Raw genomic sequence first — 24,668 nt, forward strand, 5'->3', positions numbered from 1 at the left:
GCTCTTGTGACTCATTAGATTACACAGTCCTTGTCTCAAAATGCTGTCCTTCATGGATTAGAAAAGAAAAATACATATGTAGAAATACTAAAAATACCTCTGCCTCCCTCACGCCTGACAAAAGGACATCTCCAGCAGGTGCTCCTACGTAGCAGGCACAGGTCTTGCAGAGAAGGCTCTGTGCTTGCAGTGCTCATCTTCACACAGCAAGAGACACTTAAAAATAGCTTGTACTACACAAACCTCTTAAAACCAGTCAAGGAGGACTTACAAAACTATCTCAGGTGCCTTTTCACACATGCAGCTGTTTGTGCCTTGTTTTTCTGTCTTTATACAAGTCAAGAAGTGGTTGGAAGACATAATTTGTTTTGTAGTTATAAGATAGAAAACAAAGCATCAGATGTCCCCCAAAAACATGATTTTAAACTCTGCTTCTAAGGTGGGATCAGATGAAACAGCTGAGATTTTTTATTTTGTCAGGTAAAACTTTACAAATTTTATTGCTAGCATGTAGTCAAGTAAACCAAGACAGGTTTCTGAGGCAGTTCACATATAATAGATGTTGGGTTTTTTTCAAACACAATATAAAAGCCTTTGAAGAATAACTCTTGGATTTCACAGAATTGACTTGCAAAAGTTACTTCTGCACCCTGTTAAAGAAATTAAAAATAAGGAATGGGACTAACATATACTTTTACAAAGATTTAATGGTATGAGCTGGGAAAGGAAATACTGCTGTATTTGAACATCCAGCCTTAAAGAAAGAATAAAGAGGCAAGAAGCCTGTAGAAGCAGCTAGCATTTCTCACTGAACCAGACTCTAAATGTCTGTGCCCTTTGAAAGAAGAGTTTCAAGCAATACTGATGACATCTGGTTTGTTCTCACTCCTGAACTTTCTTGCCTGTAAATGCATAGAATAATCAGAAATTCCTTGTGCTCTTGGCTGCTTGCTTTAAAATTAGCATTCCAAGTCAAAATAGAGAATTTTGTTAAACATAGTCACACAGACTGGCAGATTTTTAGATTTTTTGCTCTTCAGTCTAAAATTCTTCAAAGCCTTAGTGTACTCAAAGGAATAATTAAAAAGTGAGCTTGAAGTTCTAGCAGAGATAGTCCTTGTAGAGGAGAAAGCTCCTGTGCCTGGACTGCTTGTGCAAATCTAGTCCCAAGGTTAGTTTTTAGTCCCAGGAAACCTTGGGATCTTATCACACCAGAAATGGGTCCATCCAGGCTAAACTGCTGTGCAAAGAAAGGACAGGATCAAGCAGCTTACAGAACTGCTGACAGCTTTGAACTGGGCAGAATGAGAAGCTTTCATGCCTGAGCTATCAGCTGGGTGCCCTTTAGCAGCTCTGGATTCACACCAGGCTGAAGGTGAAAAGTGATGGAAATGTGTGGAGTGGCTGTACCCTCCTACTCATAGATTCTCTCCTCAAACTCACACATACATATATATGTGTGTGTCTGTGTGCATATGTATGTTTGCATAAATTCCCTGTATTTCTTCATAATTACATTATTTATATGTAATATATAGTATATGCAGTCTGCAGTGTATATACTTTTTCTCTACAGCTCTCCCTATAAATATGGGTGTCTGTACACACACACACATAATCACAGCATTATTTAAAATTCCAGTGGTACTGGAGTTTCCAAGGTCTCATGAGAAGGACACAGTAATGCAGCCAGACCCTGTGTGTGCTGTGCAGAACTGCACATCATCTTCTCAAGAAATGCTCATTTACAGTCTGCCAGGTAAACTGTTACGTACAAAGCTGCAAGTACCAACAGACACTGATTTGGCAACCCAAGGTTGAAGCAGGTGATAATGACACACCTTTATCTTAAAGCAACTCCTAACACACGCGAAGCTTCAAAGATTAGAGCATCACATTGTTTTTTATGAAATCAGATGGGAGCATGATGCAACCCACACTGACAAGGGCTGAAGCAAAAGAGTGGGTGTTCCTTGGCTGCTGGCAGTGGGGACTGCACTGAGGGCTGGTGCCATGTGCTGGAGCAGGAACTCAGCACACATGGCCAGATTTGCCAGCCAGCCCTGGGTGCTGTTGCTGGCTGCTAGATCTGGTCTCTGGTGAGTTTTCCATCAAAAAATCACAGTTGTCAGAGTTCCTCTAAGTGAGTAGAGAGGAACCTCACTCCAGCTTCTGGCCCTAGAGGAGGACAAGGATCAGCAGCAAAGTTCCAGGCAACCCTTCATCCTGGCTCCGCAGCACAGGTGTCTGCCCCACTCTGGGTCTCCCTGGCAGAGGAGATCCATGGGCAAGCTCCACCTGCCACCCGTGCTGCACTGGGCTGCCCAACACATCCCAGGGTACGTGGAGGACTGGTGGCAAGAGCTGAGGCTGCTCCAACATCTGCCTCCCTGGGCAAGCAGGAGCAGCCTGTGGCAGCACTGCATGGGCGTGGAGGCAAGGACAGGGCTCACTGCAGGGACCGTGCTGAGAAAAGGCCATCCCCACCTGTTTTGCTCTCTTTCTGTCTCTCTGTAGACATACACACCTAAAAGACATTATGGAAAACATACATAGATGCATACATATAAACAAACACACCCACATGCTTCACGCACACACATATCCTTTCCAAGAATATCATGGAAGTTCTGTTTGCAGTTTTCGGGAGCCCTCACAATCAAATCACACAGGAGGAGGGTGGCAGAAAGCTGTAGGCAGAAAGTAATTTACTTTTTTAGCTACTGTTTGCTAAATTGTGTGGTGTTTGCTTAAAGGTAATTGTCATTAATTAACCCCAGCTGGTAACTGATCCCCACACAGCCACTGGCTCATTTCCTCAGGTGGGATGAGGAAGAGAATTGGAAGAGTAAAAGAGAGAAAACATGTGGGTTGAGATAAAGACAGTTTAATAGGTAAAGCAAAGGCCCTCTGAACTCAAGCAAAGCAAGCAAGGAATTCATTCACCACTTGCCATGGGCAGGCAAGTGTTCATCCATCCCCAGGAAAGCAGAGTCCCATCATGCATTACAGTAACTGAGGAAGACAAACTCCATCACTCTGAATGTCCTCCCTTTTCTCCTTCTTCCCCCAGCTCTACATGCTGAGCATGATGCCATGTAGTCTGGAATATCCCTTGGGTCAGTTGGGGTCAGCTGTCCAGGCTGTGTCCCCTCACAACTATTTGTGTACCTCCAGCCTCCTCGCTCATGTGAGAGACAGAACAGGCTTTGACTCTGTGTAAGCCCTGCTCAGCAATAACAAAAACATCCTCAAATTATCAATACTGTTTTCAGCAAGAAATAATTTCATACCAGCTACTATGAAGAAAATAAACTCTACCCCAGACAAAACCAGCACAGTATGGCAACACCTATTTGCCAAAGAACCAGTTGCAGAAGTGTTATGAGAAGATGGAGTTAGAGACCAGAGTAATTTGAAACACCACTCTTCATATTGCTGTGATGCAAGGAGAATGTTTCCTACCCCACTTACTCTTTACTCTGCTTTTCAGAAGCTGTTGGTGCTCAAAGAATACTTCTGTGGTCTGTTCTAGTGTGTGAAGGCACTTAGACGTTCTCTTCTTTGGAGGCTTCATGCATTTAACTGGAGGGGTGGCCAGGGCAGTTTCCAGGTAGAGGGGGTGGATGCTGTTGGAAGACATCCCTTAGGACCGAGTGTCCCCGGGTCTGCCCTGACTCTGCAAATCCTCCAGGCCAAAAATAGAAATATACAGTCACAGTCCAGAGCAAAAACAATCAAATTCTGTGTAGGCTGCCAAAAAAAATCATCAGCCTAGGTTGTTCCAATGAGCAGGCTGGTGTGGGGGCCCATGCAAGCAGTACTGGTGCAAATGCCTCAGGAAAAGTCACTCCTGGAAAGAAGGAACCCACCTGTGGTTTTTCTGATGGGTGATGTCTCTTTGAAATAGCACTAATTTCCCAAAGAAACAGCCTTCCCTGGGGCCTGGCAAGGAGGATGAGGTGACCAACTAGACCTTTCACCTGCACAGCACAACACAGGTAAAGGATCATGGAAATGCTGGAACAGGGTGCCATGGTCCTTGCCTGAAAGGTCCAATCATGGCACTGGTGATGGCAGACCAGAGCCTCAGCAGGCTCATGCCAAAAATGAAGCTAAGGGATGTCATGTAGAGGCTGTCCACAGTGTCCAGGTAGGGGCATCGCTGGAGCAGGGAAGTGAAGGGTTTGTGATTTTGGAAGTGAGCTGCAGAGTCATTCCCAGTGAAGGCTACTCCTTGGCATGCAGTGAGAACAATGAGGGCTGCATGTGCATTGGAAATTTGCTTTATGCTCACTTCGTGTAATGAAATGTTGTGATCTTTTTGGTTTCCAGTTTCCAGTTACTTGTTCATGACTTCCTCTAATACTGTAGCATCTTTCTCCAGATAATCTCTGGTGTTGCCTGGGCATTTGGTGGGGCTGTGCAGCCCCCAGGAAAGCCCCTTCTGGCCAGTTTTTATGACAGGTTGCAGTGGATGAGATGGGACTGCCAGCTCACCAGGGACCCTTCCACTACAGCCTGCTCAGCACCACACAGATCAACCCAAGCTTCCACACACTGCAGCCAGGCTGGGAAAGTTTGTCCTTTCCCCTGCTGCCCCCAGAAAAATGTGATGGAGGGCATTTAGCCAAGACCTTGTCACCCCAATAACCCTTCCGCTGTTTTGTCTGTACTAACAGGTGGTTTTACTGGATGCTTTGCTCTGCTTTACGCCAGGCTTGGGGTAAAAGACAATTTCACTGACCCTGTCACGTGCCAGAGTGACCTGGGCCACAAGCAGAAGCAGCCCCTTGTGCTCTCCCCTCTCTCTATGGGGAGCTCAGCTGCCTTCCTTGCATGCTGCCTCCCTTGCTGTAAGCCAGCCCAGCTCCTGCATCGGGCGTTTTGTGGAAGAAACTGTCTCCTTTGATCTGCTGATCTTTGATCATCTAATGTAACTAAAGATCGTGAATTAGTGCTGCTGCCATCTCACAGGGAGCCCAAGTTCCAGATATTCTGTTTGGTGTGCTGTCGAGATCACTGATAGCAGTATTTTTGTGACTAGTTAAATAGCAACCGTGTGTGGAGAGCAGGGTTGATCGGAAGGTTACAGTAGCCTCCGTGTCAAGGATGTGGCTAATTATAGAGTAGCAGCTCCTCTGCTGATGCGAATTGTCACAGCCCTGCTGGAAAGCACAAGCCATAAAAATTCACATCAGCTGAAGACACTTCTCATCAGCCAAGAACTTGCTGCAGCTTTGTCTCTCTAACATAAATATTTATGTGGATGGATCTGGCTGCATCTTGCAATTTGACAGTCTGTGAAATACCTACAGCTTCAGGCCCCCTCCTCTGCCTCATTATAGCTCTTGTAGAAAGTATTATAAACAGAGCTATTACCTGACACTAGGATTTTTATTTGAATCTCGATTCCATGACAGTCAGATCACTACTGCTAACAATTAACATGCTTCTGAATTGCCTCTGTTATCCTTGGGGATATAAGATGCGCAGATTCATTCTGAAACATCAAGAAATCCAGAAAAGAACTGTACATTTCAGGTTGAAATCTTCCGTGTGTCTTGCTTATTGTCTTTAACAGAGCACATAAATGAACATGTTATGTTTTTAGGGCACTGCCTGCTTAAAGCCTAGAGATCATGGTGGATATTTCAAGAAAGAACAGAAAGAAATTGATCACTGTTTTTCCAGATGTTTTCTGAAGGAGTGTTTGTGAGCATGGGTGAGAGAGTAGAGACAGGGCATCACAGACCGGGTCAGCCGGAGGAGCACCTCTGCTCAATACCAGGCTGAGGCACACAAATACCAGGGTTTAAAATTTTTCTGGACCTCCAGCTGCACCCCCAGGCAAGGCTGGGGCTGCCCCAGGCTGTCAGGAGGAGCTGCTCAGTGACTGTGTCACAGAAAGGCTGCAGACATGGCTCCAGCCTGGGCTGGCTCCAGTACTCACACAATGCAGCTATCACGCACCAACAGCATCGTGTCTCATTAAATGCAGAAAAGCTGAATACCAACTCTTTTACCTAAGGCAAACATGGTAAATTGAATTCCCTCATGTCCCAAAAGAGGATTTGAAAACATATCTTCCAGGAGCCATGTGCTTTCAGCTTGTGGATGTACCCTCATGCTGAAACTGATGGCATGAAAATGGGCATCAGACATTGCAGGGATGTCAGAGAAACAAGGACACAAGTAGCTGGCACTGGTGTGGTCGTCACTGTGCTCCCCCAGGCAGGAGGATTCCCAATTTCTTCTCCGTATTGCCCAGACTGTCCCTCCATGGTAGCCTACCGAGTCTGGGGATAAAGACATGGGGAGAAGGTCTCAACCCCCTTATCCCTCCTGGTCAGGCACTTGGAGTGGGTCTGGCCAGGATGGAGTCAGCTTTCCTCACAGTGGTGCTGAGTTTTGATCTGTGGCCAAGCCGGTGTTGAAAGCACACCAGTGCTTCAGCTGTTGCTGAACATGCTTGCTCAGCATCAAGACTTTCTCATTTCTTCACTCTGCTTTCCCCCAGTGAGTAGGCTGGCAGTGGGTAAGGGACTGGGAGGGAACACTGCTGGGACAGCTGGTCTGAACTGGCCAAAGGGATATTCCACACTGTCTAACATCATGCCAACAACAAAACTGGCAGCAGAAGAAGGGGATGTTTCAGGTTTCTAAAGGTGCTGTTGCTCAGTGAGTAGCTTGACATTGGTCTGTTTGTGGGAGATGGTGAGTGATATCCTTTGTGTTACCTGTGGGGGTTTTTATCTTGTTCCTTCACCTATTAAATTGCCTTGATTTCAATCCACAAGATTTCTTGCTTTTGTTTTCCCTGTTGGGAAGAAACAGAATTCTATGCTGGTATCCATGGAGTAATCAGAAATATTTTCAAGTGCAGTAAAGGACACTTCCAAAGAACAGAAGAATTAAAAGAAAGCAAACCAAGGTCTGTGGAAATATGATGCGTTACATTCAAAGGACCATCTAAATTTCCTGCAAAAAGAAATTACAATGGCATGCATTAAATATAAATCAACACAAAGTATGAGAGAAAAATAGTGTACAATAGTCCAATTTACTGACAAAAAGCATGAAGGCTCAATTTTTATACTCTATTTCAATGTAATTGTAGAAAGAGAAAATATATTTTCCCATGAGAAAAAAACACATTAATGATTCCTTCTTTTCAAAAGCAAACAGGAGAATGCAATGTGACAGGCATAAATGTGTGTAATGTCTAAGAATTCTAACTTGAAAGATTTCAAAGCAGTCGCAACTCAAAACTCACAGTAGTAGTAAAATCACACTTCTAAGATGCTGAGAATAATTGGATTCATATTTAGACTTGAATTAAACTGTGACACCAGACAAACCACTCAGTCAAGAGTATCAGTACTTGCCAAGGACAGCAACTTCTTTGTCTCATGTGAATGTTGTCCTTGTACCTTAATGAGAGGGGGAAAGGGGATGGTCTGGTGCAAACGGTGCTACTATGAAATCTAGGTTCAATTCTTCATAGCTGTCCTCTGAGCAGAGTCCTCCTTTGTCCAGACAAGCAATTAAGCTGCATAACCCAAAAAGCGTTTTCTCACCTAACTCCCACCAGACTTTCAGAGAGTCAGGCAGGAGTCAGGCATTCCTCATCTAGGCCCTGAGGAGCTGCCTGTCCTCACTTCTTGGTGTTTCTGCCTTGGCTAAGCTGCTGGGAAAGCCAGTGCCATGAAAACCAAGTGTACTCTGGACAGCAGTGAGTTAATTTTAGAGGATCCTGCTGCTGACACATGCCCAGCATCTACAAGAGCCAAACCATCAGCCCTTGGTTAGACAGCAACCCTGGTACATGCATCCCAAGGCACTGGTGTTGGAAACACCTCCAGGTGTCTCCAGCAGTGATGGTTCTGGAAGAAAAGGACTGGAGCCACCAAAACTCTCATGAGATGACAGGTGACAAACAGATGAGGCTCTTCAGCACAACCCCAGCCAGAAAAGAGGGTGTCAGAATTTTTTTAGTCTTTCAGATAAAATCAGTTCAACTGGAGCAGATGCCAGGAAATCAGCTGATTCAACCTCCTGCCCAGTTGCCTTTATAGCACTTCTGCACAAAAGCTACAGAATATTTTCTTAAATAATTTCTTGGGATGAAGGTACTTCTGTAGGACACTCACTGTGGGTGAGGTGTTTAAAGTGTTGCAGAGAGCAAGGGATCAGGAGTGTGGTTGACTTATGCACAAGGTGAAGGGGAGATCAACCATTTCAGTCCCCAGGGATGTCCCAGTGGCTGACCCACAGCCACACATGACATGTCAGAAGTTCAGCAGGGCAGAGACAAGCTATAGAGCCATAATACAAATTCTGGGCACGTGTCACACAAGGGCATTCCAGAAAAAAAAAAAACAAACCAAAACCAAACAGGACAGGGTCCTAGATGCAGTCCTGCCAGTTATTTCCTGTAATCATGAGCAGCTCACCGCTGTTGTTCAGTGTCCACATCTGCAAACCTAGTCAAAGAGCACATGCCTGCTTCAACATGACCATTTGCCATCATGCTGCAAAGAGCTAAGGGTCACTTTTTGCCATTAATGTTGTCTAATTCTGCATTATCCTCAATAACTATGGATGTATCAAGATGAGCTCACAGACAAAAAATGTTTTTTATATGCTGAATGGCCCTGTGAAATGGGAGCAAGTGAAACAGCAACATCTGCTTAACTCACCCTCAACCTTCAAAGGATTTTAGCAGACCTTTCCTTATGCAGCATGAAATTGTGTTGCAGTATGGACCCCCAGTTCCTCAGAGAGAAAATATAGTCCCTGCCTCATCGTCCCTGCCTCATTGTCCCTGCCTCCCTGCCTTGTCTATGTTGAAGCACAGAAACAGCTTCATATGGCTTAACCTCCTCCTCTTCCTCAGTCACCAATAAAAATACCTGCCTGACTTTACTGGTAAAACATTTCTTACTGCCTGAGCTGCTGGCAGGCACAAAAGGCTTTTCTCCCTGAATTATAATTGTAATGTATTATGCAAGCAGTTAAGCAATTGAGAGATAGAACCTGCACGAAGCCAAAATAGAGCCCCACACAGAACACGCATGACTTTGCATTTTTTTTCTTCAAAATTATAAAGGAACTGGCCTAGCCAGTAGGGTTAGCCAAATTTTAAATCCCTGTGATAATAAATGACATAGCCATGACACAACTGGGTTTGCATAATGGCTTTTTACAAATTTGCAAAACACAGATGACTTTTTGCAAATGCTAGCCATGGCTATTTTTATCTCATGGCTAAACTCTAACTCCATCGGAAGGCCATTCCACCAAAATATTGTATGTTTCACAGGCAAACACACATCTGGGAGGCTGTGGTTATTTTATATTTATGGGCCCAGATATTTTCCCCAAAGGATGTGGAATCCCCCTGTGACAAATTTAAGCCTTCTGACAATAGGCTTCACATTTGTTGGTTACTTACCTTGTACCAGTGGGATTTAATGGACTGCAGGTTGAAAGCTGCTGATTTAAATATCAATCAACTTAATTCTGCAGAAGGATTTGTCATACCGTGAGAGAAAGAGCTCAGCCCCTGCAGACGCGGGGAGGAGGGGAGTGGAGGATTAACTTGTGTAGTTATGGGTTGGTTAAGGGAGGCTTCTTACCAGGATTTTTTGTTTCAGAGAGCTAATGGGATGCAAGGCTGAGGGATCACAAGAACCCAAGAGTATCAAGTGAGGACTGCACCAGGCATCCCCAGCCCCAGAACAACCACCCTGCATAAAGCCTTCCTCCATCCACAGATTACACCTGAGCTCTGTGGACATAGGTAGAATTCCCAAGTCCCCTTTAGATCAGCAGCATTCTGCCCATGACTGGACACGTCTACACCTCTCTTGCGGTGTGTCCTCCTCAGTTTTCCTCTCCCTGCCTTTTGTCCTGGGCTCTTTTCCTGACAGACTGCAAGGGGACTCAGCTCCAATCTGCATCTAGTCCCAGCTTAACTCTGGCTCCACAAACAAGCCTGCAGTTTGAACATCATCTGGGATGAAAAATGTGGTGTACTAAACACCATTCCCCCATACCACCCCCCGGATTTTTTAGGCTCTTGGTCTGGGCTGTGTGTGTCCACACTGCAACACAACTTTGGGGCAAGCACCAGGTTAGATGCCTGGCGAGGGACATGCCCTGCATGTGAGGATGGCTTCCAGAAACAAGCTAAATTTAATGTCCTGCTATCCAGCTGGATTTATGCTGTGGCTGCCAAGAAGGAGGTGCAACATGAATGTCCACTGAGAGCTCATGGGCTTTGGCATAAGTGAACAGCATGGGAGCAATTGCAGGGAGACCTTCCCTGTGCTGCAGGTCAAAAACCCATATTACAAGTAAACAGCTGGAGGGGAGGCCCTAGGATTTGTCTGTTCTCTTCCCGTCTTATTTCATCCTGTTTCTGCAACTTTTTCTTGCATGTTATATTTCTCAGAGTCCTACATTGCATGAGACAAAAATTTGGGGCTGCACAAAGTTATCAGTCTGTAAGTGGGAATTGTATCTCAAAAAAATTGCCCATGGACACTTGTCCTACAGACCATAAGGCAGCTTACGAAGCACCAGCCTGCAATACTTGGTTGTTGCACAAATTCCAGGAAAGTGTTCCATGAACTAGATACCTTTGGGATTAGCCTATTACAAGATCTTTCATTGAGGCATGTGATACAAAGCCTGATCTTAGGGTCAGAAGCTTTCAGTCTAAATTGTACATGCAGTGTTGTGCAAGAGGATGTACAAGGGAAAGAAGCAAACTACATTGTCAGACACTGATAGGTCTTTTGCTGTCCCTTTAATCTGGAAAGTTTTACTTCTGGTTTTGGAGTTGTTGCTCACAATCATCTCATAGACTTTACTGATTATCTGTGAGCTTTGGTCCTGCAAATATTAACTGCTGTCAATTTGTTCGATGTGCCTGTTGCTGCTCAAGGGTCTGAGTACTTTGAACCTTAACCTAAATAATGCAGTGTGACTTTGTTCAGGGGGAGCCAGCCTTTGTTCCAGGGAGAACCTTTCAGTTTCTGCGTGATATGAATCACAAGTGAAACCAGAAAACGTGTGGCTGGAGTTAGTTGTATAACAATAAAGCTGCATTACACAAGTGCCCAATCCTCTACTGAAGTCAGATGGGGTACTTGTAAAGCAGGGGACACCACCAGCAATGAAGGGATGGTCAGCAGGTTGTTCTTGGACCTTGCTTACTCATTGACTAAAAAGAGTTGCCAAACTGGTGCTTTGCCCTTCCCCTCACCTCGGGCCCTGATTCTATTGTGTTACAAAGACAAGGAGAGGCTTTTGGGTTGTTTTGCTCCACCATTTGCTGAGGGCAGTGGCTGGCTGTGGGACAGCGTAGCACTCAGCCACGGCTCCTCAGGGGAATGCCATTGAATCACATCCAACCAAGTCCTTCACTGCTGCTGCAAACTTTTCCTGGAGGCACTGTCAGGTCAGGCTTGTCTAACCCCCAGGAGAGGCTGCCCATCCTGGGGCAGCCCAAGGCAGTGCTCCCTGCTGTTGGCTGTGTCAGGCTCTGGGATCCCATCTGGGGACAGCCTGGGCACTGATGCATCCTCACCACCTCACTGCACATCAGGGCTGGGCTGTGGCACTGAGCTCTGCTGCAGGGCACTGGGATAGGTCAGCCCATGCCAGCGGGACTCTGGGCACTGCCAGGGCTGGAGGCTGATGCTCTGGGCACAGTAGTGGGGGCACTCGAGAGGCTCCCTGCTCCCATAGCACAGCCCCACTCAGGCAGCAAGCACCACAGCCCAAGGTTTCACCTGGCAGCTGTGAGGGACAGTTCAAAACACTGTTTGCTTTTAGGTCATGTCAGCACAGGTTTCTGTGACTCTGGAGCACTTCCTTCTATGCTGTGCCATGTGCCTGGGCCAGGAGCCCACCCAGCTGCACCTGCAAGATACGTGGATACAGTTCCTTGCTGCTGGGGCTGGGCACATTCTCTGCTGTGTTTCCCTTGGGATGAAGTGCTTGGAGGCTTTCATCTGTCCCTTGTCACCTCCTGCTGCTGTATGATGCTCAGAGTTTCTATTTTAAGCAGAAACAGTCCAAATGAGTATGTCACAGTTAAGGTGACTCACGCCTCAAGAACACATTCCTCCAGATTTATAATCTGATTTTTGAAGCCTGAGCAGCCCCACTGCACACTCCAGGCGTGCCTGAGTAACTTGTAATAACCCTCTGTGGAGGTTAAGGCAACTCTGTTTAAAGGTATTTCTTTCAGAGCAAGAAAAGTAAAATTGCTCTGGCCAAACAGATGTGAGAGCACTAATCAAGGAGGGCCAAGTGGTTTTTTGGCAGCAGAGACATTTCAGAGCACAGAGACATTGCAAGAACCAGCCCATCAAACACAGTGCCCCAGGGTAGTCCTGGCAGCCCCGCTGCCTGCCAGACACCAACCTCCCCCCACCACTATGGGTTGGGGTCCCCATGCACCTCTCAGTGCCTCCTTCCACATTGCAATTTTCTACCCAACTTGCACTGAAGGGAGCAAGAAAAAACCTGCAGCATCCATCAGGTGTTCAGGGAGGTCACTGCCTTAGCCCCACCATGTCTTTATCAGGGTCTGTTGTTGGTGCTGAAATATTGGTCATTAGCAGGAGGGCTCAGCCTGTGCACACCCTGTGCTTGCTTGCATCAGTTCCTCCTGAGTGCTGAGGAGCAGGAGGGCTGCTCTTCTGGTTTGGTAGCCTTTTCCACTCCCTTGGCAGAGGCCTGGGCAATGACAGAGCTGGGTGGGGTGACAGGGGATCAGGATCAGGACCCTCTTTTTCTACAATAGCTACAGAATAATAAATATGCCAGCATGCATCAGCTTGTGCACAGACACTCAGGTAACTCGGGTCAATGGAGTGTAACTCTACATTGTTTCAAGAACATCTGCCTAGTGCCAACATGCAAGAGTTGGACAACACTGCATTGGGGTTTTCACCTGCTAAAGGGCTTTTAGAGGTGTCAGACCTCCCTAGCAGAGTTTGCTGAAAGATGTGCTGTGAAGACAGTGATGTCACGGCAAGAGGCAGAGGAATAGCCCATATACCTTAGCCATAATTCCTACCACTGGCAGCCTGGTGTATGCCTGCTGGATAACTGGCACATTCATCAGGGCATGGAGCTTCCACGAATGGGGTTTCCTGGAGCAGCAGGGGAGCAGACAGGCTTTTCCGTGGAAATTTAGCCTAACATCTGTCCTAGAAAGGTCATTTTTCCAAGCTGGCATAGCACTTCTGGCAATGACAGCAGTGTCTGGCACACGCTTGAGCACCATGCTCTGCAGAAATGGGCAATGAAAGTGACTTTTCTGATTTTCAGCATGGATGAATGTTCCAGGTTTTTAAAAATGGAAAGATATTATGAGAGGTGATCAATAAGGAAACTCCAGCATTTTACAAACCACCTCTTCCATAAAGCTCCAGAGTCCATGTTCTCTACCTGCATGCTGGCCAGGTTTACTGCTGGATCAATCCCTGTGATATTAAATCATTTCCTGTGCAGAGATGTTTTATTACTCCACTGCCTATAAAACTCAAAATATGATAAAGCTGATAAATAATAGATGAGGTCTTTAGCTGTCGCTGGTGATCACTTTCTGGAAGCCAGGGAAGCACTCACCAGAGTGCCCTTGATTTGCAACACATAAAAGCTTTGGCTTCAAGGAACTTAAACCAAAATCAGAACAGCAACTGTAATAATTATCCCTTATGGTTTCTACCTTTGCTATCAACTTTGACTGCTAGAACGCAAGAAGTAAGAAAATAATAAGAAGAAAATAAAAAACCAAAATGGAGTGAAAACCCCTAGAGAATTTTTTTCAGCAAATCTAGTCACTTCACTGAGATGGTATAAATGCATTCAAAAAGAAAATTCTCTCTGTGACTTCAGGAGCTTTGTTCCTGACCCTCTAACAAGGACATACTACTCATTGTGCTGTTCATGTTTATAACAGGTTGTCACCACAGCATCACAGGAGGAAAATAAGGCTCTCTAAAAGAATAACATTTTCAAGTGGAAAAATATTTTTAGTTCTGTCACTTCTTGCATGCGCAGTTACAGAACAATTTCTCAGAAGAGTCTTTTCTTCCTTCACCTTGTGTGTTGGTACAATGTCAGGACTTAAAAGACTATTTCCATTTACTGTCCCTCTGTGCAGCCAGGAAGTCTGCAGGTTTTTCCAACTGCCCAATCTGTCCAACCCCTTCTTTCCCATGATAAAGGAAACTAAAAACACAGGGCAGTTGTGTGCACCACATTTTGGCAGAGGAATTCAAGACCACTCAGAGGATCTGGAACTAATTGACTTTCCTCCTTTTCCTCTTTACTGCTGCCCTTTCTGGCACATTGCAATTTCAATCTTCCAAATTTTATAGCAAAACATTGCATCACACGTACTAATAGATGTGTGGGAACTGAGGAAGAGCAAAACTTCCTAGGGCTATCTCATGCTAGAAGAGGTAAGTAAAATGTTTCTATCCAGATTTCAAACATACGTGCTTTGACGCAGCTTTTATTAAAATAATGTTGTTGAGGAATTTCTTGGAGCAAAGCTGTGCAGCAGGTACATTAACTGATTAGACAATAGCCATAGATAAAAAGAGCTGAAAAATTCCTAACAGAATGGTGTGCATGGGTAAACACAGCTGTTTTGAAACCCAGACACCCCAGAAAACAGGATGATTTCAGTGACATTTAATGGGAAAAAAATGTAAACACCCATTTGGATAAGGCTAAAAGTTCAATTTGGGCGCTGCCAAAACAGAATATTTTTATTTCATAGTCTAATTAAAATATTTCAACGTTCAAAGCATTCACATTCCAAACATTTCAACATTCAACATGCTGAATTTGAATGCATCGAAATATTTTTGTGATCTCATTCTGATTCTTTAAATTATGGACCTTCCTGCCTGTAGGACCTGAAAATTCTTGTTCCATGTGCTGCAAGTGAGCTGACTCTGGTTTGTACCACATACCTTAACACAGCGCCTGGAAAACCAAGCTGACCCTTTAGTGAGGGACATGCACTAAAAGCTTTGAGTTGAAAATTAAACACATGATCATGAGCTGCTTTGCTCAAACCTAGCACTGCCTGAGGAACTTCATTCTTTTCCCATAGTCCTAACCAACATTTGTACTGCAATATCGAAGTGCAAACCCTGGATCAGCCCCTACTCTGCAAAGTTTTACCTGGTAGCTGTTTTGGCTGAGAGTGTAGGAGTGTAGTTATCTCAGTCAACATTTTACAATATTTTTAGGAGAAAAATATTGTTGTTGTAATTGTAGAAAAAATAAAATCCCTGCTAACACAGTGCTGCAGGTGTATCCTCATTCTTAACCTGGCCTGAGGCCAAAGACCAGGGCCCCTCCCTATCTGTGCCTTACATCACTGAGGTTGGATCAGGACACCAGCTTCTGATGAGGAAATAAACTCTTTCCCAAACTGGGGCCAGAATGATCTTTTATCAAGGAGCCTGAGTGGAAGAGTGGTGAGCTCAGCTAAAATTTTTAGTGAAACCTGTGTTGCAATAGCAGCAGAAAAACCCTCTGCTCATATCTGCTGGCAATTTAGAAGCCCAGTTCGTGTAGCCAAGACCCTGCAGAACAGGTCAGATGGGATATGGCCATAGTCCAGGCACGGGGTTCTGGTCAGTGCTTTGCAGTATCCTTCCTTATGGTCATCCTTCCTCATGGGATCCCTCCTCCAGCCCACTTTGTGTTTCTCCAACTTCACCTAGTAGCAACCAGACAGTGGCCCCTCTTACTGTCAAAACTCAGCTGAAAGGTGACACTACTGAGATCTGATTAAGCTCATCATTAGAGGAAAAATGGCAAAAATTTGAAGGCACCAATCCAGGCAACAAACCTTAGGCCGCAGTGCTACAAAGGTGTGGACATAAAACCTCCAAGCAAGAGAGACCATCCCCAGTTCTGGGAGAGCAGGCAGCCTGCAGTGAGGAGAGCAGCCAGGCTGTAGGAAAGCCAGGGCTGAGCTTCCTGGAAATAAACTTTAACTAGAACCAGGTGGAACTGCTTTCCTCAAGGAGCCCGCTTGGCATGCTTTATCCCATCCTGTTGTGTGTGGGCAAGACGATGCAGAGCTCCATCCAGAAACCAGGCATGAACAGGGACTGACTCTTAGTCTGTCACTGCCCTGGGAATGGTTACCTTGAGGCAAAAGATCTCCATGACCTTTCTGTTAAACAGCAAAGGTCCAGGAGTCAAGGCTCATCCTAGAGTGAATGGTGGACCTTTCTGATTTCTCAGACATCTGTGAGAGTGAAACAAGCTCTATTTGGGTGTTCCTCACGGGGGTTCCTTCTGTCTCTGTGCCCGTGTGGCTATACCACGCAGCATCAGCACGTCAAAAGCAAATTCATTTAAGAGTAAATCTTTATTTATGCTTCAACTTACATGAACTTGAATGCTAAGGCCATGCTCATTATCTGGCAGGGTCAGAGCAGTAGCTGGGTCTTAGGGAAGCCCTTTTTGGCAGAGTGAAATAAGCCAAAGCACTCTGCAGAAGGGAAGGAGAGGGCAACATGCCTGAACTAGGCAGAGAGCAGCAGTCAACATTTATTGGAGACAGGCAGTTTGGGTTCCTTTAGCACCTTGTCTCTTCACAGTAAATCCAAGGCTACCTCAACCTTTTAATGCATGTTTTCTTACTGCTAATCAAACAGCACAGTATAGGTCCATCACTGCTCCAACACAACAGAACTATTTACTTTGAACCAACAGAAACATATAGAGCCCCCATGACCAATTGTTAAAGCCTAAATCCTTTGACAAAAAGGAGAAAATCAGTCAGAAATTACTAAATAGCTTGTTTGTTATTGTTGGGGATTGGTTTTCTTTTTTAAAGTGGCTGGATTGCCTTCATCCTTTTGCTCAGCTCTACAGATTCTTCTGAACTGCAGAGCCAAAAGCCAGCCACACAGGGCTACATACCACAGGAACAAGAGAGCCACCAAGAGGGTTGTTTTGACAGCAAATGATGAAATTACAACAGCAAATACATCAATTTGCTTTGAAAATCCCTTAGTGTTTTTTGTGCCGAAAAAGCACATGTAGTGAAAACAGCAAGTCTTTCCTAAAACTTCTGAATTGTTTCTTCAGTTATAAATCCACTCAAGACTTGAAGCAGCAGAAGCATGCATGTCTTGATGGTCCTTGATAATTATGTAGGCTGCAGGTGGAGACCATCCAGCCAATACTACCCAAATATTGGATGGGGCAGAAAGACAAAGGTAGCAAACCGTTTCCAGAGCTAATGATGAGTCCCTGTAATTCATAACCAAACTGGGGACTGGCTTCTCTTTGCAAGCAATGGAATGGGAATGTGTCCTTGCCCTCATGTTTCACACATCAAACCTACAGCTTTCATGGGTGGTTAGTGGTGGTTGTACAAAGGATGCCCAGTGCAGAACTAAGGTGCCTCTTTGCCTTTCAAAACACTTTTCTACTTCTCTCTTCCTAGAGACCAGGACTCATTACCAGGTAGAACCTGTATCTTCCCATGTATAGCCAGGGCTACTTTTGCTTCCACATTTTTTTGTAGAAGTACCCTTTATTTCTCATATATTTCAACACATCATTCAATTGTTTCATTAACTAAGTTTTCTGTTCCAAACTGCAATATTCCTGCTGGATAGCTGGGAGAAAATATAATTCTGTGCCATGACCAAGCAATCCAGAGGATCAGGATTCAAAGGGTTATTTACAAACTGGCATATACCAACACTGCACTGGGAAAATTTAAGAGACCTCTGTGGCATTACTTGCAAATACCACTGGAGGAACAAATCAAAAGTGTGTGGTGGAAGATGCTTTTACCTATTGAAACAAAGATGTGTTTGTGACCCATCACTACAAATAAGTGTCTTGATTCATCACCTGTGTTTGCATAGGATCTTTGTTGGAGTTGCTCAACTTGAACATCAAAAACAAACACACACCAATGGAAAAAAGAAAAAGAAAAAGAAAAACCAGGAAAATTACCAAATGGTACACTAAAAGGGAGAGGTGACAAAGCTGGATAACAGCTCCAATACTGTAATGGTATAGAGTAATGGTTCAGTGACCTTTAAAAAATGTATCTGGCCATAGACAAATGCCTGGCTGGTGAATGTGCGTGTAAAACAGCACTTTGTTTAAAGCTGAAAACACAGCAGGAGGTAACTGGTAACTGCTCTGAAGGCTCAGCTCAGCCTGCCAAGGGGATGGATGGCCACATCCCTCCTGGTTTGTACCCCAGCAGTTACCTGTGGAGCACCATGAGCTGGTTCCTGCCTGCTAAAATACTGTGTCCCACAATCCCCAAACCTTTCCTTTTCTTTTTAAAGAGAAAAAACCCAAAGAAAACATTAAAAAATACCCAACAAACAAACAAGCAAAAAGTATAAACCCCCCACAATTAAACAAAATCCCTACCAACTAATCAAAACAAACAGAACCGCCCAGCACCTGCACGCTTATGTCACGGTAGAATACAGTCACCGGAACAAGGTGGCCCTTGTGCCCCATGGCCGAGCCGCGATGTCCCTCCGGCCGCGCCTGACCTCTGCGGCCTGCTCTCCCGGCCGCCGCTCTTCCCTTCTGCTGCACCTCACATGCCACCTAGTGGCTTCCCGAGTGGAAAATTCCTTATTAAACGTGATTTACAGCCACCCCGCCTCTGCCGGGCGCTCCTTCAGCCCAGGCTGACTGCTGAGGAGCACAGCCCCGGCAAACCTGCCCGGCCACAGCCCGCCGAGAGCTGCCGCTCACCAGCCCTGCCCGCACCCTCACACACCCCCGAGACATTCCCACCTCCCCGAGCTATGTGTACAGCTCTCTCCCGTTTTCTGTCGTGTTCAAAACCTACACGGAGCCTGCTCCCATCTGGCTGCTCACCTTATCCCTCTGCCCCACCACCTTGATCAAATACCTGGTGGAGAGGAGGTTGTACATTTTACTTTTAAGCATTCAGTGATGGCAGATACTCGCCACAAAATTCATGTTAGTTGAAATCCAAGTTTTCCAAGAGAAAAAAAAAATCAGAAATGTTTATAGGGCTCTTCTTCTTTCCCTCTTCCTAACTTCTTACAAGGGTCAAGGAGGATTTTATTGTTCAGCTCAACAGTTACTTTTCAAGTGCCCTACAGACATTTTCATTCAGACAAAAGGTGTTGTACCATAGCCTTCCACTTAAGCCATTTCTTCAAGAAAAAGGAATTTTTGGTAAGGAGCTATATTTTGCCTCCAAAGGAGTTAATTTGATTAGTCTTGCTCCCCTCTCAGCAAGGTGGCCTAACCCCTGTGTCAATTAAATGCCTGTGTGCTCCAGGCAGCCCCAAAGTGAGGTGGTGTCTGAAGAACAGGTCAGTGGAAACCCCTCAAGGACTGCCAGTGCCACAGTCTCTGGGGATGAGCCCAGCTCCAGCCAGGATGCCTGTCAGAGGACACAGAGCATGTGTTTGCTGTGTGAAAGGAAGAACTTTATCATCACTGAATCTGGGCAATTTCCGTCCAAGACACTCTGGACAAAGAAAGGAATTGGACCTGATCCATGTTATCTCCAGCACTTTCATTAGGCAGAGGCAGCAATAAAAAATAAGTCACTTTCCCTAAATATTAATTTCTTGTTTTTCATTTCAAATGCTTGAAAACAGAATAGTTCATCTTGAAAGTACTTGAAAGTTTTCTCTGCAAGAACCTCTTTGATATTTCTAGGAAAAAAGAAAAAAATCAAACCAAAACACTCAAAGCAACTCTTTCAATATTTCTGAAATTATGTACCATTTTTTTCTTTCAGACCACTGGAGAAATTACTTTGTGTTGTGAAAGGCCACTGGTAGGTTTTACCATTGCCAAAAATCATTGAATTTGCTGACATCCCTAAAATAATTTCTCCTCTCACTAGTGTGGTCCTTTTCTTACACGTGGTTTAAGCCCAGGTGCTGACCTTGGGTGCTACATATCACCAGACCCTGAGCTCTGCAAGATATCGTCCTGCCCTTCAAGAGCAGGTTCCTCGCCATGACAAAGGCAATGTAGGTGAAACCATGCCATTAACTGCTGCCATGTGGCTTGGACAGCCATCTTTACTGTGCAAAAGTCACGCAGCTGTTCTGTATCAGTTAATGGCCATCCAGGTGATCGTGGTGATACCGAGGAACCGTGTGGCAAACACAGCTGGAGCCCCTGGGCAGGACAAGGACCATCAGAGCTCCGGAAGCTTGAGGGGAGGAAGAAAAACTCACTTGCTATCCAGGCTGCTCTAGGAAAGCCCAGGAAGCAGGGACGAGGGTGCACTCAGCAGCTAGAGGGCAGACTAATTTTTCCTGTAAAACTTGGGAACCACTTCCTCACAGCTGCAGTGAGTGCCAGAGTATCTAACAGAAGTGACTAAGATGTAAGTCAGTCAGGCTAATTGGAGGAGTCTTCTGTGTATTAACTAGAGGGTGGGGGGACCCAAACGGAAAAAAAAACCCCAAAGCACAGATGTACAAACTTGATAGTTGTTTCAAAATGCTTGGCTTCAGGCAGGCAGGCTTATTTCTGACACAGCAGAGGGAGAGAAATCATGTACAAGACAGGAATATTCCACAGATGTGGCCATATCTGATTGCAAACACCCCACAGAAAGGACACACTGGCCTTCCAGGCTTCCATAACAGGAAAAAATAACTGAAAGGATTTACAAATAGCATTCACCAAAGCATTCCAGAGAAATAACTTCTTTTTTTTTTTCCTATTCAGAAAAGAAATGTGAAGCAAGCTAAGAAGTCTCTGCAAAATATGGTCTCAGGTAAGTTATGTACTCCCTAACACAGAATTTTCTATTACTTTCTGCAGACATCAGGTTTGGGAGCTCAGTCCTTCATGGAGTGCAACTGGAGGAGCCATCCACGCACCCACTCAGTGCTGCTGGTGTGATGCTCCCACTGCTCTGCACCCACTCAGACAGGCAATTTTATGTCTCCAAAATCAAATTCTCCTTCTCTTTGTTGCTTTGTAAAAGAGCCATTGAAAAATCACTTGTCACACTATTACTGTTTGCAGTGGAAATGTCCTTATTGAAGCACAAGGGGAGACTGTTACACTGCCTGATATCACTGATGTTGCCCTGTTCATACAATTAAGGACCAGGCCAAGCAGCCCTACAGGCAATGCTTGAATATTAACATAATTATGGGTGTTCTGCCAATGCAGGAGCTCACACTAGTGAAACACCAGGCAGTGCCAGCCTGCTGTGGATGGGGATGGTAGTGCAGTGTTGGGCAGGAGGAGGATTTGAAAACTTCTGGTGTACACCAGCTACCTGCCAATGCAGCTGGCAGAAGCTTAAAAATCACATATATCTGGAGGCATTGCAGGTTTTTCCCCATTTTGCAGCAGTGGTTGCACTTCCCAAAAGAACTTCATGAGCACCCTTGATGGGCAGCAACGTGGGAGAAGCCCACCAGAGAAACAAAGATTGGTCTGGACCTGGGCAATTCTGTCAGCTGAGGACCAGCCAGAAATCACGAAAGTCCACAAAGATGGAATCCACTGAAAAATTCACCACCTCGTGCATTTGGTGCCATGCATAATGGCACTCTGCACTTGTCTGAAATGTGAGAGCACAGCTTAACATAAACACAGCCCTTAGCAGAGTCTGTTACTGAGAAAATGGTTCTTTTCACTGCACTTCCTCCTGCCTGTCTGCAAATGCTAAATCCTCATGGCTCTAGCATGGACATCTGATGTGTCATTTCAATAGAGAAAGGCTTGAAATATATTTTGATTTGGACAATGAAAGTGCCATTAAAGGTCTGGAGAGCCTCCATCCTTGGGAACATGGAAAGCCATGAGAAGTGCTTGTCTTCTCCTTGTTCACCTGCCAAAAGGCAGAGATTTCTGTGAAAAAGCACTATTGGAAGACAGGAGGAGAGGGAGGTGTTTAAACACAGCTGTGTGAATGCAGCGGGGGAGCGAGCAGGTGGAGGTGGAGCTGTCAGGAGACAGCTGGTGGGAGGGCTGCCTGCTGCCCTCCTCTGTCCTGCCTTCCTCTGCAGATTATGCTCACGGCCATGTTCCAAGCGACACGCTTAAAAAAACCCCAAACCCCGATGGCAGCAGCCACAGCAGCACCTGATTTCTTGGCAGGGCTGCAATGCTGGAAAGATGCTTCTGGGCTTGTCCTGTGGTTCAGTCCTGCTGTGTTTGGATTACTTTTTATCTTCCTGGTAGCTTTTACGTCTAGGTTGGTATGGCTTCAACTTGCTTTTCCCTTTTTTCTTTTTTTAAGACAATAGAAAACATTTTCCACATCTGTAAGGTCACATCTGATGAAGAACAAGCAAGTGCTATTGCATAGCACTTGTATTTTTCTCGTTTAACCAGAGTGTAAAACCAAGAACATTTCATCCTGAACTGAGTGGGAGAAAGAGATGCAAAAGCAGAAGTAGGATTAGAGGGCAAACCTTCTGCCAGACATCACAGCCAGCACAATGCCAGACCTCAGATTTAACACTGTCATAAATAGCCCTGGTGCACATCCCCCACGTAGAAACACAGGAAAATTAAGCTTAGATGGTGCTCAGTGAACAAATTTTTTCCTACTCCCAAAAATATGAACCAAATGACAAACAGTATTTCTCTCAAAGGGGTGGGGATGGAGGAGAGGGAAACCAGGCAGGGAGGTATGAGGAGGTACATTGGTGGGAGCACCTGCCTCTGATCCAACCTGGGGTCCCCCAGTGCCAGCATCTCTGCTCATATTGGCTCCAGGACCCACACAGAGTTAAGCTGCCTTGAGAGCTGAGCTGCCCTTTGCTCAAGAGAGGAAATGTTGCATCATCTTCTTCCTTTTCACACATTTATCAAAACCTCTCTTGCCTTGAGTACCCTGCTCCTTCATTTGCAGCCTCTCTTACACAAAGAAGCCCTTGCACAGCTATTCACCCCAGGGACACGGGGACAGGGCTCATGACTGACATTTCTGCTACACATTGTCCATCTAATGATATAACTCTTTTCTCCCAGAAATACCTCTAACATAGCAGAACACCAATACACCTGCCTGTTGGTTCCTCTCTTCTGCCCCACCAGATCTCCATGAAACACCCTCCTTTGTGAGGGTCCCATCCCAGGACTGTCCCTCCCTGTGCAGCTGGCTGTGGGGAATCAGGGCTGCTGCCCCTTGGGCACGGTGGGGAGGGTGGGGAGCAACTCTGGCAGTAGCAGAAATTATTGACCCAGAGTGACTGCAAAACCACAGCAGAAAATTGACTTGTTTTAAATGTATGAGTCCAGGACCAGAAGCTGTGTGTGCTGAAATCTGCTTTTTAAAGGCAGGAGAGGTACAAGGGAGAAAGGAAAGCCTGTTGTCAAAGCGCTTTAAAGCAGCTCCCAACAGGCCAGCTCCTACATGCAAGTTTTTTCATGCCTCTGCAACCTAATCTGTCCTTCACCTCTGCCAGAAGCAGCACCGGGAGTATCCAGCTCTTGGGCACTAGAAATTGCTGCCTGGGTTGTGCTATTTAAAATGGTCTTCTTTCCTCACCAAAGAGCAAATATAGAATAGGTATTTGCAGTATAAAATCCCATGCAAAGACAAGGTCCTGGCTGTAACCTACTGTAGGGCAAATTAGTAAGATGAGCACCACCACCTTTCACTGCTCCTTCTTGCTGTCCTCAGCCCCAGCTGAAGGAAATACCCTTCCTTTTCTCTTTGCAATATCAGAAGTCTTGTATATAAAATAGCTCCTCTCAACAGCAAAGCCACACTTTGGACTGATCCTCACAGTTCACTCCTATGAGCCAAGATGCTGACAAATATTTGTTAGGATTTACCAATTAACCAGGGCAGATTCAGACTGCTATTAAAGGAGACCCAAGCCCTCCTTGTGCTTCCTCATTTGATCCCACTGCATATCATCCCCAACCTCTTAGCATCCCTCAAAAATACATATAAAATGACAACAACAAGATACTTTCTTTCAGCAAACTTGTCATTGATTATAACAAAACAATCTGGTAGTCCAGGGCCCTTGGTGGGATTGTACATGCAGATCCACAGAAGAGGCATGAGAAAGCTGACAAAGCAATTACCTTTGTAATTGTTTCCCAGATGGCTTAGATGCTGGATGGTTTTGCAATTCACTGCACAGAATTCCTTATAATAAAGAAGAGGGACTGGTGTCTCCCACAGAGAGGCAGAGGAGGGCCTGGTGGCAGATACTGGAGCAGACCTGTGCTCTCGGCAGCACACTTGTGACCCAGCCTGGCAGGACATCACATGAAAGGAGCCACAGCTTTGTAGTTGGGCTCCTGGTAACAAGAAGCTTCAGAGGCAAAGAGCAAGCTGAGTGCTGCTGAACCACAGTGCACTGAGGCTGTTTATGATTTGATTAAGCCACAGTTCCCTTTAATGAATCTCAGCTGTGCCCTTGCTGGTGGCAGGTCTCCTGTGGTGGCAGCACACACACAGGTGCAGCACCCAGCAATCCCAGTGCTGTGGAGACTCTTGGGGACATTGCCTGGTCTCTGGCTGGGACAGCTACTCTCACTGCTCATTTCCAGCCACACACAGCTTTCCTCTGTGGTAGGGAGCACTGCTGGGAAGATGGATCAATCATACCCCGATCTAGCATGTTGTTAAGGTA

At 45.5% G+C, this 24,668-nt stretch overlaps 2 long non-coding RNA genes across 2 annotated transcripts; one reads left to right on the forward strand and one right to left on the reverse strand.

Moving 5' to 3' along the window:
• Positions 1–1,884: 1,884 nt before the first annotated feature.
• Positions 1,885–18,703, reverse strand: LOC146443192 (uncharacterized). Its single transcript, XR_014846284.1, has 2 exons — positions 18,469–18,703; positions 1,885–2,527 (listed from the first exon to the last, which is right to left on the reverse strand). It is a non-coding gene; the product is annotated as an uncharacterized LOC146443192 (long non-coding RNA).
• A 1,534-nt stretch (positions 18,704–20,237) lies between these two features.
• Positions 20,238–21,743, forward strand: LOC146443193 (uncharacterized). The gene is made up of 3 exons (XR_014855954.1): positions 20,238–20,431; positions 20,779–20,827; positions 21,082–21,743. It is a non-coding gene; the product is annotated as an uncharacterized LOC146443193 (long non-coding RNA).
• Positions 21,744–24,668: the final 2,925 nt, after the last annotated feature.

Source organism: Lichenostomus cassidix, chromosome 1Aa (assembly GCF_008360975.1).
Source record: "Lichenostomus cassidix isolate B80296 chromosome 1Aa, HeHo_3.0, whole genome shotgun sequence".
Lineage (NCBI taxonomy): Eukaryota > Metazoa > Chordata > Aves > Passeriformes > Meliphagidae > Lichenostomus > Lichenostomus cassidix.